Source organism: Nerophis lumbriciformis, linkage group LG25 (assembly GCF_033978685.3).
Source record: "Nerophis lumbriciformis linkage group LG25, RoL_Nlum_v2.1, whole genome shotgun sequence".
NCBI lineage: Eukaryota > Metazoa > Chordata > Actinopteri > Syngnathiformes > Syngnathidae > Nerophis > Nerophis lumbriciformis.
This window is the reverse complement of record NC_084572.2, coordinates 19,812,638-19,828,298: the sequence shown is the minus strand read 5'-3', so window position 1 is coordinate 19,828,298 and position 15,661 is coordinate 19,812,638. Positions and strand designations below refer to the sequence as shown.

The following is a 15,661-nucleotide window of genomic DNA, read 5'->3' as shown; positions in this document are numbered from 1 at the left end:
GTCTGGAGTGGGAAAAAAAACTCCATAGCAAAGCTCATATACATATTACAACATACATCTCGAGACTTGCAACAGAGGGGAGGGAGTGGGAGCTACGGTGACAGGCTGCAGCTCTTCAGGCGCTGCCCAGCCGTCCATCACCCCTAAGGAATTTGTGTCAACTGTTATTTGTTGAAAATTTTGTTTTGTCCAAAATTGGTTAGAAAGAAACTATCTTTGTCAAAGTAGAAATGTCCTTTCCAGACAGACTAGAAGATTTCCCACTCTTTGCCAAAGAGTGTCATATTCCAGAAGAGTTGTTTTGCCACCAGCCAGGTGAAATAACTACAGTACACTATATTGCCAAAAGTATTTGGCCACCTGCCTTGACTCACATATTTATCCCATGCCCAACTCATAGGGTTCAATATGATATCAGTCCACCTTTTGCAGCTATTACAGCTTCAACTCTTCTGGGAAGGCTGTCCACAAGGTTGCGGAGTGTGTTTATAGGAATTTTCGGTCATTCTTCCAAAAGCGCATTGGTGAGGTCACGCACTTATGTTGGTCGAGAAGGCCTGGCTCTCAGTCTCCGTTCTAATTCGTACTAAAGGTGTTCTATCGGGTTCAGGTCAGGACTCTGTGCAGGCCAGTCAAGTTCATCCACACCACACTATGTCATCCATGTCTTTATGGACCTTGCTTTATGGACTGTTGCACAGTCATGTTGGAAGAGGAAGGGGCCCGCTCCAAACTGTTCCCACAAGGGTGGGAGCATGGAATTGTCCAAAATGTTTTGGTATCCTGGAGCATTCAAAGTTCCTTTCACTGGCACTAAGGGGCCAAGCCCAACTTCTGAAAAACAACCTCACACCATAATTCTTCCTCCACCAAATTTCACACTCGATACAATGTAGTCCGAAATGTACCGTTCTCCTGGCAACCTCCTAAGCCAGACTCGTCCATCAGGTGTGCCTATCGTTCACAGTCATTATGAAAGACGTGACAACGGATGTTATTTTTATTTATTTTTTTCCATTCTAAATATTAAATAAAGGAGGTCAAAAGTTTGCTAACAATAGAGCCTATCGGAGCCGCGTAATTGAAAAACATCCAAACACCTTCATTGAGGTTTTATATACATGATGTAAGTATATATGTAATGTACAGGCCTCAAATTTTAACTTTTTAAAGTCAAGCAAGTGTTGCCTTAAAGGAGGGATCATATTTTAGGGCACCAAGGCAAGTTAGAAGGGCACCAAGGTAAACATTTTTTCTTTTGAGGCAGGGACTCCAAAGCATGCATGCATTATGTGGAGAGGGGCGTGGCCTGTGGACCTGCAGCGAAGCGGAGTGTGCCAGGACCGGCTTCGAGATCAGCGACAGGTGCATAGACGGCCCACCTCGGCCTGCTTGTCTAATCACCTGTCACTTTGTTAAAAGGCAGCAGGAGAGGAGAGGCGGAGAGAGCTGGAGCGAGAGACAAACAGAGAAATACTTGCTGAAAAGCACAACGAAGAGACATTATTGATAAATAAAACAGTGTCTAAAACACTGGAAAGGAGCTGTCATGTCGGCGATAGGTGGTCCGAGGAACCCGGAGGGAAGAAACGTCCACACATGCATACATATATACATACATATATATATATATATATATATATATATATATATATATATAAATATATATATATATATATATATATATATATATATATATATATATATATATATATATATATATATATATATATATATATATATATAATATATATATATATATATATATATATATATATATATATATATATATATATATATATATATGAATATATATATATATATATATATATATATATATATATATATAAAATATATATATATATATATATATATGTATATATATATATATATATATATATATAATTTATTATTAATATAAACGTGTCAGCTTTTTGTCATTTCATGATGCAATTATCTCTATTTTTACATTTTGATAGAGGGAAGTATTTTTTTTATCTTTTTTTTTTTTAAGTTATGTACATTTATATGTACATGTAGATGCTGTATTGGGACAAATCTATTTAGAGTTTGAGCAGAAATATGTTGTATAGGAATTAACTATACACAATAACACATTAACAAAATGATGTGTCAAATGTTTTTTAAAGTAATACCTTTGTGACATGAAAAAAACACAAGTAATCTAAAAAAAAAAAACATGGCGTTTACTTTTTGATATCAAAATAAAACACAAAGCAGTTTGAAATATCCGGATCAAAGTTAGTATTGTTACATCACCATGATTACCAAGCCATACGATGCTTGTGTAAAATGATGGGGCAAGTTCGGTCGCGGCTTTTGCCGCAGTTGCCTTGGTTAAATTAGAGCCCTGAATGTAGTAAATGGCACATTTATAATGGCATTTAATATTTACATATTTTGATCATTTTAAGCATACGCGGCGCATTAATTTCAAAAACGCATCACAACGTTTGCTTTTTTTTTTTTCATCACTGATTGTTACTTACTGCAGACTTTATGAGAGCTATCCAACATAATAAAACATCACTTTGAATGGTTATTTATTGGATTTTATGAGCAAAATAGAGGAGCTCCCATTGGCTGCTTTGTAAGCGGACTTGTATTTACTTTTATTTACAAGTTCAGTTTCAGTTTATTTAGAACATGCATACAATGCAATGTAATTCATCACATATTTCCAGTTGTTTCATTACACTACGTCCAAAAAGGAGTAGGAAGAAACTGATCTTATTTAATCCTACCCCTTTTCATACGATAGCAATTTTGTCCTATTTCCTCGTTCTCTGTAACATAACAGTGAACAAATAAATAATAAACAAATAATATACCATAGTAACAAATATTAAATACATAAATTATCTTTGTCTCAATAAAAAAACTATTGGGTTTAAGATATATTAATCATAATTCTTGTTTTGTGTACTTTGTGAACACTTGTAGTTTGAACAGTCTCTTAAACTGAATCATATTGGTGCTTTGTTTGATTTCTTTGGTGAATCTGTTCCATATTTTAATTCCACATACAGATATGCTAAAGGTTTTAAGTGTTGTACGAATGCATTAAAAAAAAATCCATCCATCGTCATGTCTTTCATAACGATTGTGAACGATAGGCGAAATTCCCCAAAAATTTCAGTTCCCCTTTTACTACCAGAAACAAAATAAAACACTATTTAGTGCCTCCAGGAATTTGTAATCTCACGATCGCACCAATTTACGTAAATTCAGTCAATCCCTGAGAAATACGTGCGCCCTCACAATTTTGTCCAATGCCCTTAAAAATATTTTCATTTTTCGGACAATTCGTATCATTTTTGCCAATTTAAATTGTCTCCCTCCAAGGTCTAATCTGTCTGTTAAAAACTTATATTTGTTAATTGACCTACTTCAGACCTACTTCCTGTTCCTGTCTACAGAGCTAAGCCTTTTGGGTAATCAGAATTAGCTTTATTAGCCAGGTATGTTTAACACACAAGTAGTTTGATTTGCGAGACTGTGCTCTCTTTCTTCAAGGTAAACAATGAATATTATGATTGACTAAAAATACAAACAAGTACTTAAGTAACTATTATGTGCAAGGCTAATAAGATAAAAGTGTGGTGTTGTATAGAGCAAAAGGATGATGGAGCAAACGTGAGGTAGAGAACATTTACGGTTACAGATGAATTTCTCAGCAACAAGTCTGACACTGTGACTGTTTAGCATTCATCAGAGTGATAGCCGAGGGGAAGAAACTGTTCTTATGAAGGGTTGTTTGGCGTACAGTGATTTGTAACGCCTGCTGGAGGGGAGGAGTTTGAACAGTTTTTGACCAGGGTGTGAGAGGTCAGTACTTGCCCATTTCCTGACCCTGGACCGGTATAAATATTGAATGTAGGGAAGGTTGACAACGATTATAATTTTTTACAGTCTTGATTAGTGTTGTCTAGCAGAGGTGTGGACTCGAGTCACATGACTTGGACTCGAGTCAGACTCGAGTCATGAATTTGATGACTTTAGACTCGACCTGACAAAATGTAAAGAGACTTGCAACTCGACTTAGACTTTAACATCAATGACTTGTGACTTCACTTGGACTTGAGCCTTTTGACTTGACATGACTTGACATGACTTGCCACTTTCCCCAAAATCCAAAGCTTAAAAAGTTATTTGGGAGCGCTCCGTATTTTTCATTTTCTTCGTCTGTCTATCAGCGTGTTATTCCTGTCAGCTGGTGTGCTGTCAGTACAACAGCCAATCAAATTAGATTTACGTTGTTTGCATCACACAGCATTCATCCAATCAAATTGCAGGACAACCAATGAACAATTGTTCATTGGTTGTCCTGCAATTTGATGTGAACTCTTAAGAGTTGTCCAACAACGTGCCAGTGATAAACAATTATGTTAAAGTTGGTTTCGTTCGGGTATAAAAACTACGACTTGGTCAACAAAAAACGAATTGCCGTATGCAAATCACGCAGTTCGAATATTACAGACGAAGACGCAACAACTTCCAACTTCGTTCGACATTTGAAGTTGCACAAAGAAGGGTAAGTTTTGAATGTAAGATAATGTTTATTGGCTAAGTAACGTGACTTTTATTTGCTGTGTAGTTAAATCAGTGAGGCTGCAAACTCACTGCTAACGTTATAACCATAGACATCTTATAAGTAGACGCAGCATCGAGCGCTACTGCCTACTGGCGCAGACGAGGCGCGTGGCCGCCATCTTGGAGTGGTGATCCGCTCCACTCAGTGCAATTAATTTGGCAGGAGCAATGAACTGTCAGCGCATTTAATTCATTTTACCTCACTGAATACCACTGATTTTCACCCCCTTTTTTGTCATATGTGTAGCTATGATAACAGACACATGTTTTGGCGTGTTTTATTATTCATAGTTTGCTTAACAGTAATATAATATTCTTATACGCTTAAGTGACCAGACGTCCGAGAACTGGGAATATAATCCCAGAGAAGGGGGGAAAAAACGATAAGCTATTTTTAAGTTGAAGAAACAATATGATTAGGTTATATATACATATGCGTGTATCCTACATAAACAATGTATGAATACATTAGATATCTATATATCTTAGGGACTTATAGACTGTATCTCTGTTGCTTCAGCAGCAGAGAGTTTATTCTGTCTTGACACTTTGTATTGATATTTTCTATTACATTCTTCCCTTAAATGATAATGTTTGCAGTGATTGTTTTATATGTATTATTTTATGTAAGTCGCTTTGGATAAAAGCGTCTGCCAAATACTTAAACATATATAAACACCTGAAAGTCTTCATATCAGCTAAAACCACCAATCTGTTTCACTGGATTCAGAATAAAACCAAATTCTGTTTAACCCAACAATGTTAGTATTTGAATATTGTTACTTGAAGACTTATTCCTGGTTACAATTATACTGTTAAGAAAGTATTGTCTTATACTTTGCCTAAAATGAGAATGCATCATAATCAGTAGTGGCTGGTGAATTTTGTTTTAGGTGGGGCTGAAAGTTTGTAAACCAAACCCCTGTAGGGGCGTCATCCTCCCCCAGAATATTTCTTTGTGATTTTCACATACAAATATTGAAGATCTTTGATCCTTCTCAACTCTGTGGTAATATTATTTTCATAAAATACAACCAATAGTACGTTAATGTTAAATCTCACTTGTGAAAAGTAATCCCCCGATTCCTATTTTCAACAGTCTGCTCATTTGAGCAGGAAAACGCTGAACGCTGTTTTCTACCTGTCAACTGTCAGTTTAGGCTGCTCGCCGGCTCCTCATCACCACTTCAAGATGGCGGCCAAATTGCTCACGTCACAGCAACCAATGCTGCGTCTACTTATAAGATGTCTATGGTTATAACGTCATTGCAAACACGGCAATCTGTTGCGTCCACTGCAGTTGCTACCTTATTCATACTTTTTGTCAAGTGATTTTTTTTTAAGCAGGGTTTCATGAGGTACCTATACATAACGTTACGTTAGTCAATGTATCACACACAGAAACGTAACGTTAGTCAATGTATCACACACAGTAACATTACGTTAGTCAATGTATCACACACAGTAACGTAAAGTTAGTCAATGTATCACACACAGTAACGTAACGTTAGACGGCAGTCAGCAGCACCGCGTATTTTAGCCACCTACAAAAAGATAAACATAGTCAAATAAAGGTCAGTTAAAATGTATACTATATCAAGAGTATGTGTACATATTGCATAGGGTCCTGACATCTAAAAAGTACAACTCTGTTCATTGTTATGTTCATATATTTGTTATGTTTTTCATGTGTACGCACACATAAACACACATACAGTATGAGATGAGATCAATGAGATAAGGTAAGAACAGGATAGAAACTGCTGTGGAACGAGTTACAATGCAATATGCCATGGAAATACAATGTTAACACTTTTGTGCAAATAAGTACAGTTGCACTTGTTTTTTTTCAAATGTGTTTATTCTGTAAAGGAATGAGTTACATGTTTAAAATGACTGGTTAATAGTGCTATTTTGAAGCGCAATGTCAGCACTATCTTTTTTCCTGCAATTTCAAATGCACTTGTTTTAATAAATTAATACAGCGTTTTAAAAGCATACACAATCTGTGTAAATATATTAGTCTGTGGTTAAATGACTTGAAAGGACTCAAAACTCAAAATGCAGGACTTGGGACTTGACTTGAGACTTTCCAGTCTTGACTTTGGACTTGACTCGGACTTGCCCTGTCTTGACTCGGGACTTGACTCGAGACTTGAGGGTAAAGACTTGAGACTTACTTGTGACTTGCAAAGCAATGACTTGGTCCCACCTCTGTTGTCTAGTACAGTGTTTTTCAACCTTTTTTGAGCCAAGGCACATTTTTTGCATTGAAAAAATCCGGAGGCACACCACCAGCAGAAATCATTAAAAAACGAAACTCAGTTGACAGTAAAAAGTTGTCGCAATTGTTGGATATGACTTTAAACCATAACCTAGCATGCATCACTATAGCTCTTGTCTCAAAGTAGGTGTATTGTCACCACCTGTCACATCACACCCTGACTTATTTGGAGTTTTTTTATGTTTTCCTGTGTGTAGTGTTTTAGTTCTTGTCTTGCGCTCCTATTTTGGTGGCTTTTTCTCTTTTTTTGGTATTTTCCTGTAGCAGTTTCATGTTGTCCTTTGAACGATATTTCCCGCATCTGCTTTGTTTTAGCAATCAAGAATATTTCAGTTGTTTTTATCCTTCTTTGTGGGGACATTGTTGATTGTCGTGTCATGTTCGGATGTACATTGTGGACGCCGTCTTTGCTCTACAGTAAGTCTTTGCTGTCGTCCAGCATTCTGTTTTTGTTTACTTTGTAGCCAGTTCAGTTTTAGTTTCGTTCTGCATAGCCTTTCCTAAGCTTAAAGGGGAACATTATCACCAGACCTATGTAAGCGTCAATATATACCTTGATGTTGCAGAAAAAAGACCATATATTTTTTTAACCGATTTCCGAACTCTAAATGGGTGAATTTTGGTGAATTAAATATTCACTCTCGGAGTGATGACGTCACAACGTCGCATCGGGAAGCAATCCGCCATTTTCTCAAACACCGGGTCAAAACAGCTCTGTTATTTTCCGTTTTTTCGACTGTTTTCCGTACCTTAGAGACATCATGCCTCGTCGGTGTGTTGTCGGAGGGTGTAACAACACGAACAGGGACGGATTCAAGTTGCACCAGTGGCCCAAAGATGCGAAAGTGGCAAGAAATTGGACGTTTGTTCCGCACACTTTACCGACGAAAGCTATGCTACGACAGAGATGGCAAGAATGTGTGGATATCCTGCGACACTCAAAGCAGATGCATTTCCAACAATAAAGTCAAAGAAATCTGCCGCCAGACCCCCATTGAATCTGCCGGAGTGTGTGAGCAATTCAGGGACAAAGGACCTCGCTAGCACGGCAAGCAATGGCCGTTTGTTCCCGCAGACGAGCGAGCTAAACCCTCCTGGATGTCTTGGCTCACACCGTCCTAAGATGATCAAGAGAAGAATATCGACCCTAGCTTCCCTGGCCTGCTGACATGAGGGTATGTCTGCAGAATATATTAATTGATGAAAATTGGGCTGTCTGCACTCTCAAAGTGCATGTTGTTGCCAAATGTATTTCATATGCTGTAAACCTAGTTCATAGTTGTTAGTTTCCTTTAATGCCAAACAAACACTTACCAATCGTTGGTTAGAAGGCGATCGCCGAATTTGTCCTCGCTTTCTCCCGTGTTGCTGGCTGTCGTGTCGTTTTCGTCGGTTTCGCTTGCATACGGTTCAAACCGATATGTCTCAATAGCTTCAGTTTCTTCTTCAATTTCGTTTTCGCGACCTGCCTCCACACTACAACCATCCGTTTCAATACATTCGTAATCTGTTGAATCGCTTAAGCCGCTGAAATCCGAGTCTGAATCCGAGCTAATGTCGCTATAGCTTGCTGTTCTTTCCTTCATGTTTGTTTGTGTTGGCTTCACTATGTGACGTCACAGGAAAATGGACGGGTGGTTAAAATCAGGCACTTTGAAGCTTTTTTTAGGGATATTGCGTGATGGGTAAAATTTTGAAAAATATAATAAGCCACTGGGAACTGATTTTTAATGGTTTTAACAATTCTGAAATTGTGATAATGTTCCCTTTTAAATGCCTTTTCTTAGGTGCACTCACCTTTTGTTTTATTTTTAGTTTAAGCATTAGATACCTTTTTACCTTTACACTGCCTCCCGCTGTTTCCGACATCTACAAAGCAGTTAGCTACTGGCTGCCACCTTCTGATATGGAAGAGTATTACACGGTTACTCTGCCAAGGTCTAGACAGCACCGACACTCAACAACAACACATCATTTGCGGATTATAATTACTGGTTTGCAAAAAATATTTTTAATAAATAGGTGAAATTAGATAATCTCCCACAGCACACCAGACTGTATTTTACGGCACACAAGTGTGCCGCGGCACAGTGGTTGAAAAAGACTGGTCTAGTATACGAGTAGGAGAATTAGTAATGATTAAAAAAAAAAAAGGTATGATACTGCTTTTGAAAATTAAAAAAAAAATGTTTCTATGGATATATCGTGCCGTAGTGTTGTCTCGATACCAATATTTTGGTATTGGTACTCACCTTTTGTTTTATTTTTAGTTTAAGCATTAGATACCTTTTTACCTTTACACTGCCTCCCGCTGTTTCCGACATCTACAAAGCAGTTAGCTACTGGCTGCCACCTTCTGATATGGAAGAGTATTACACGGTTACTCTGCCAAGGTCTAGACAGCACCGACACTCAACAACAACACATCATTTGCGGATTATAATTACTGGTTTGCAAAAAATATTTTTAATAAATAGGTGAAATTAGATAATCTCCCACAGCACACCAGACTGTATTTTACGGCACACAAGTGTGCCGCGGCACAGTGGTTGAAAAAGACTGGTCTAGTATACGAGTAGGAGAATTAGTAATGATTAAAAAAAAAAAAGGTATGATACTGCTTTTGAAAATTAAAAAAAAAATGTTTCTATGGATATATCGTGCCGTAGTGTTGTCTCGATACCAATATTTTGGTATTGGTACTTTTCGGTACTTTCATAAATAAAGGGGACCACAAACATTGCATTGTTGGCTTTATTTTAATAAAACATCTTAGGGTACATTAAACATATGTTTCTTATTGCAAGTTTGTACAAGTATTGCGGTACTATACTAATACCGGTATACCGAACAACTCGATCGTGCCGTGGTGACTTTTCTGGTAATATGAGCCAGGGTGCATGTCAGTCAATACACACACGGAGCACTTACAAGTGCAAACAGTGTGTAGACAGATTAGGGATAATGGACGTATTTCATCTTAAAAACTAACGAAAAAGGGGAGGTATAAATACTTGCAAGCAGTGCTTTAAAACATAACTCACTAACAACCCTCTACAGTGTTTTAGCCGCCTGAAAATCAATGATAGATAGATAGATAGATAGTACTTTATTGATTCCTTCAAGAGAGTTCCCTCAGGAAAATTTTAATGTGCAATGAGGTGGCGACTTGTCCAGGGTGTACCCCGCCTACCGCCCGAATGCAGCTGAGATAGGCTTCATCAGCTAACCGCTAACAGCGAGCTAGCTTCTGAGTGTAAACAAATGGGTGGACCTAAATAAATATCCGTTGTAACCATACCAAATACAAGAGCCATATATGGTCGATACTACAATGATTTTCATCGATATTTTTTGTAAGCACAAAATTGCTGTCATTTTTGTTGTTGTTTATAAACTCAGGAAATACATCCCTGGACACAGGAGGACTTTAAGTATGACCAATATATGACCATGTAACTACTTGGTATTGGGTCCATACTCAAAATGTAAAGTATATGTAAAGTATCAAAACGACAGAAAAATAAGTGTTTAATACAATTTAACAGAAGTGTACCGTATCTTTCGGAGTATAAGTCGCCCCGGAGTATAAGTCACACCGGCCGAAAATGCATAATAAAGAAGGAAAAAAACATATATAAGTCGCACTGGAGTATAAGTCGCATTTTTGGGGGAAATTTATTTGATAAAACCCAACACCAAGAATACACATTTGAAAGGCAATTTAAAATAAATAAAGAATAGTGAACAACCGGCTGAATAAGTGTACTTTATATGACGCATAAATAACCAACTGAGAATGTGCCTGGTATGTTAATGTAACATTTTATGGTAAGAGTCATTCAAATAATTATAACATATAGAACATGCTATACGTTTACCAAATAATCTGTCACTCCTAATTGCTAAATCCGATGAAATCTTATACGTCTAGTCTCTTACGTGAATGAGCTAAATAATATTATTTGATATTTTACGGTAATGTGTTAATAATTTCACACATAAGTCGCTCCTGAGTATAAGTCGCACCCCCGGCCAAACTATGAAAAAAACTGTGATTTATAGTCCGAAAAATGCGGTAGATAGAACATGTTAAAACAGAAAGTAAGCCAATTGTAAAAGTAAATACACAAGTAGATTAATAATCCATCCGTCTATTAATTTTCTACTGCTTGTCCCTCATAATTTTGACAAAATAATACAATGAGAAATGTATGCGTCAGCAGCCAAATTAGGAGCCTTTGTAACCATTTGCTAACTTACTACTAAAATAATAAGTCGTTTAGTATGTTTGCAATCAGTGTTGGTAATAACGGTGTTAAAGTATAAAGGCGTTACTAACGGCGTTATTTTTCCAGTAACGAGTAATCTAATTAATTACTGTTCCCATCGTTGCAACACAGTTACCGAGAATGTGAAGTGGGGCGTTGCTACAGTTTGGTTGAATGAAGCACAAAATCCAATCTTATTTGATTTAATCTTGTAGATGGGTGGGACAATCACAGTTCTTTGTTAGCGTCAAATATGAGAGACTGGTAGGTGTTAGCGACAAAGTAGAGCCAGTCAGATAAATCTCTTTGTCAAATTGAAATTTTCTCCAACGGCACGCTATATGATGCCATTAGCTAACTAACTAACACCCTCCCCGGATTGTTAATAATCAAATGTGAACAATCAAATGCAGATATTTTTCTTTTGCCTTCTGATCTCTCTCTCTCTCTCTCTATGACCACTACTTGCTGTACATATCCTACCAAGTCAGACCTACACTGTTTCAATATCCATTTCTCTGTTTCTCTGTTCTCAATTGTTGATGACTGATGATAACAACCAAACCTAACCCCCCCGAATTGTAAATAATGTAAATAATTCAATGTATACACCCTGATGATTATCTTGTGTGATGACTGTATTATGATGATAGTATATCGGCGTGTAAGTGGGATAAAACAAACTACATGTTTACTTGACCCACTTCCTGGGAAACTTATCAAGGAGCTTTTTGTATTATTAGGTCCATCAGTGCTAAATATTATAAACGTATCACTTTCCTCTGGCACTGTTCCCCTAGCATTCAAGAAAGCGGTTATTCATCCTCTGCTCAAAAGACCTAACCTTGATCCTGACCTCATGGTAAACTACCGACCGGTGTCCCACCTTCCCTTTATTTCGAAAATCCTCGAAAAAATTGTCGCACAGCAGCTAAATGAACACTTAGTGTCTAACAATCTCTGTGAACCTTTTCAATCCGGTTTCAGGGCAAATCACTCTACGGAGACAGCCCTCGCAAAAATGACTAATGATCCACTGCTAACGATGGATTCTGATGCATCATCTATGTTGCTGCTTCTTGATCTTAGCGCTGCTTTCGATACCGTTGATCATAATATTTTATTAGAGCGTATCAAAACACGTATTGGTATGTCAGACTTAGCTTTGTCGTGGTTTAACTCTTATCTTACTGACAGGATGCAGTGCGTCTCCCATAATAATGTGACCTCGGACTATGTTAAGGTAACGTGCGGAGTTCCTCAGGGTTCGGTTCTTGGCCCTGCACTCTTTAGTATTTACATGCTGCCGCTAGGTGACATCAAACGCAAATACGGTGTTAGCTTTCATTGTTATGCTGATGACACCCAACTCTACATGCCCCTAAAGCTGACCAACACGCCGGATTGTAGTCAGCTGGAGGCGTGTCTTAATGAAATTAAACAATGGATGTCCGCTAACTTCTTGCACCTCAACGCCAAGAAAACGGAAATGCTGATTATCGGTCCTGCTAAACACCGACATTTATTTAATAATACCACCTTAACATTTGACAACCAAACAATTACACAAGGCGAATCAGTAAAGAATCTGGGTATTATCTTCGACCCAACTCTCTCCTTTGAATCACACATTAAGAGTGTTACTAAAACGGCCTTCTTTCATCTCCGTAATATCGCTAAAATTTGTTCTATTTTATCCACTAGCGACGCTGAGATCATTATTCATGCGTTCGTTACGTCTCGTCTCGACTACTGCAACATATTATTTTCGGGTCTCCCTATGTCTAGCATTAAAAGACTACAATTGGTACAAAATGCGGCTGCTAGACTTTTGACAAGAACAAGAAAGTTTGATCATATTACGCCTATACTGGCTCACCTGCACTGGCTTCCTGTGCACTTAAGATGTGACTTTAAGGTTTTACTACTTACGTATAAAATACTACACGGTCTAGCTCCGTCCTATCTTGTCGATTGTATTGTACCATATGTCCCGGCAAGAAATCTGCGTTCAAAGAACTCCGGCTTATTAGTGATTCCCAGAGCCCAAAAAAAGTCTGCGGGCTATAGAGCGTTTTCTATTCGGGCTCCAGTACTATGGAATGCCCTCCCGGTAACAATTAGAGATGCCACCTCAGTAGAAGCATTTAAGTCCCATCTTAAAACTCATTTGTATACTCTAGCCTTTAAATAGCCCCCCCTTTTAGACCAGTTGATTTGCCGTTTCTTTTCTTTTCTCCTCTGCTCCCCTCTTCCTGTGTAGGGGGTGGGGGGCACAGGTCCGGTGGCCATGGATGAAGTGCTGGCTGTCCAGAGTTGGGACCCGGGGTGGACCGCTCGCCTGTGCATCGGCTGGGAACATCTCTGCGCTGCTGACCCGTCTCCGCTCGGGATGGTGTCCTGCTGGCCCCACTATGGACTGGACTCTCACAATATTATGTCAGACCCACTCGACATCCATTGCATTCGGTCTCCTCTAGAGGGGGGGGTTACCCACATATGCGGTCCTCTCCAAGGTTTCTCATAGTCATTCACATCGACGTCCCACTGGGGTGAGTTTTTCCTTGCCCTTATGTGGGCTTTGTACCGAGGATGTCATTGTGGCTTGTGCAGCCCTTTGAGACACTTGTGATTTAGGGCTATATAAATAAACATTGATTGATTGATTGATTGATATATGATAGTATATATCTGTATCATGAATCAATTTAAGTGGACCCCGACTTAAAGGCCTACTGAAACCCACTACTACCGACCACGCAGTCTGATAGTTTATATATCAATGATGAAATCTTAACATTGCAACACATGCCAATACGGCCGGGTTAGCTTACTAAAGTGCAATTTTAAATTTCGCGCGGAATATCCTGCTGAAAACGTCTCGGTATGATGACGCCTGCGCGTGACGTCACGGATTGTAGAGGACATTTTGGGACAGCATGGTGGCCAGCTATTAAGTCGTCTGTTTACAGCGCAAAATTCCACAGTATTCTGGACATCTGTGTTGGTGAATCTTTTGCAATTTGTTCAATGAACAATGGAGACAGCAAAGAAGAAAGCTGTAGGTGGACTGCAGTGTATTGCGGCAGGTGTTGTGCCGGATAACGCACCCCCGCCGTAGAATGCACCCCCTGACTGTTGTGCCGGATAACACAGCCAGTGTTTAATTGTTTACATTCCCGGAAGATGACAGTCAAGCTTTACCATTGGCCTGTGGAGAACTGGGACAACAGTGACTCTTACCAGGAGGACTTTGAGTGGGATACGCAGACGCGGTACCGTGAGTGCGCAGCTTCCAAACATTTGATCGCTTGCCCGTACGTGCGTGCCGCTATGTGCATGTGACGTACGTAACTTTGGGGAAATATATGTGCTGTATGAACTTTGGGGAGGTGAACGGTACTTTGGGCTGTGGGATTGAGTGTGTTGTGCAGGTGTTTGAGTTGTATTGGCGGGTTATATGGACGGGAGGGGGGAGGTGTTTGTTATGCGGTATTAATTTGTGGCATATTAAATATAAGCCTGGTTGTGTTGTGGCTAATAGAGTATATATATGTCTTGTGTTTATTTACTGTTTTACTCATTCCCAGCTGAATATCAGGTCCCACCCGCTTCTCACAGCACCTTCCCTATCTGAATCGCTCCCACTGCCCTCTAGTCCTTCACTCTCACTTTCCTCATCCACAAATCTTTCATCCTCGTTCAAATTAATGGGGAAATTGTTGCTTTCTCGGTCCGAATCGCTCTCGCTGCTGGTGGCCATGATTGTAAACAATGTGCGGATCTGAGGAGCTCCACAACCTGTGACGTCACGCTAGGGCTGGGCGATATTGCCTTTTTTTAATATCGCGATATTTTAAGGCCATATTGCGATACACGATATATATCTCGATATTTTGCCTTATCCTTGAATGAACACTTGATGCATATAATCACAGCAGTATGATGATTCTATGTGTCTACATTAAAACATTCTTCTTCATACTGCATTAATATATGCTACTTTTAAACCTTCATGCAGAGAAGGAAATCACAACTAAAAAAATCACAATTTTTTTCATACGGTGTTGATCTGGAAATGTTTGCCTCGGCATTTTGATGGTGTGGACGTGTAGCACCGAACGGAGATATTGATGTGCGGAGTAAGCCCTCTTCCTTGTCTAGCGGGTGACTTTTCAAATGATGCTACATATTAACAGTGTAGCCGAGTGTCCTGGGTTCGCCTATACAGTGTACTTATCTAATAAAATAATAAACGTGAGACATTAGAGCATGTTCGGTAGCCACCGCGTCTTTAATGTCAACATCACACACCTCCTTCCACAACCACACACATCCTACGCTACAGCCCTACGGCAACAACTCTGGAGGGACAAAACTCCTCCTCCTTACTTAACACACTCCGGTAACTTGGGACACCCTGAACTGTTTGTTTCAGCAGTAATGCTACTTTTTATAGCAACGCTTTTGCCCCACACTTGACAAATTACGG

At 38.9% G+C, this 15,661-nt stretch overlaps 1 protein-coding gene across 5 annotated transcripts in view; it reads left to right on the top strand.

The window, feature by feature from the left end:
* Positions 1-15,661, top strand: part of LOC133622010 (uncharacterized) — a 187,655-nt gene that overhangs the window by 152,551 nt on the left and 19,443 nt on the right. For 3 of the 5 annotated variants that reach the window (XM_061984524.1, XM_061984523.1, XM_061984520.1), the window contains one exon: positions 1,268-1,596. The exons of 1 other annotated variant lie outside the window; for it this stretch is intronic. The gene's annotated coding sequence lies outside the window, so the exon portion shown is untranslated. Of the gene's footprint in view, positions 1-1,263; positions 1,597-15,661 lie in introns of those variants that run through there. One more of the 5 variants, XM_061984521.1, reaches the window with a different exon arrangement.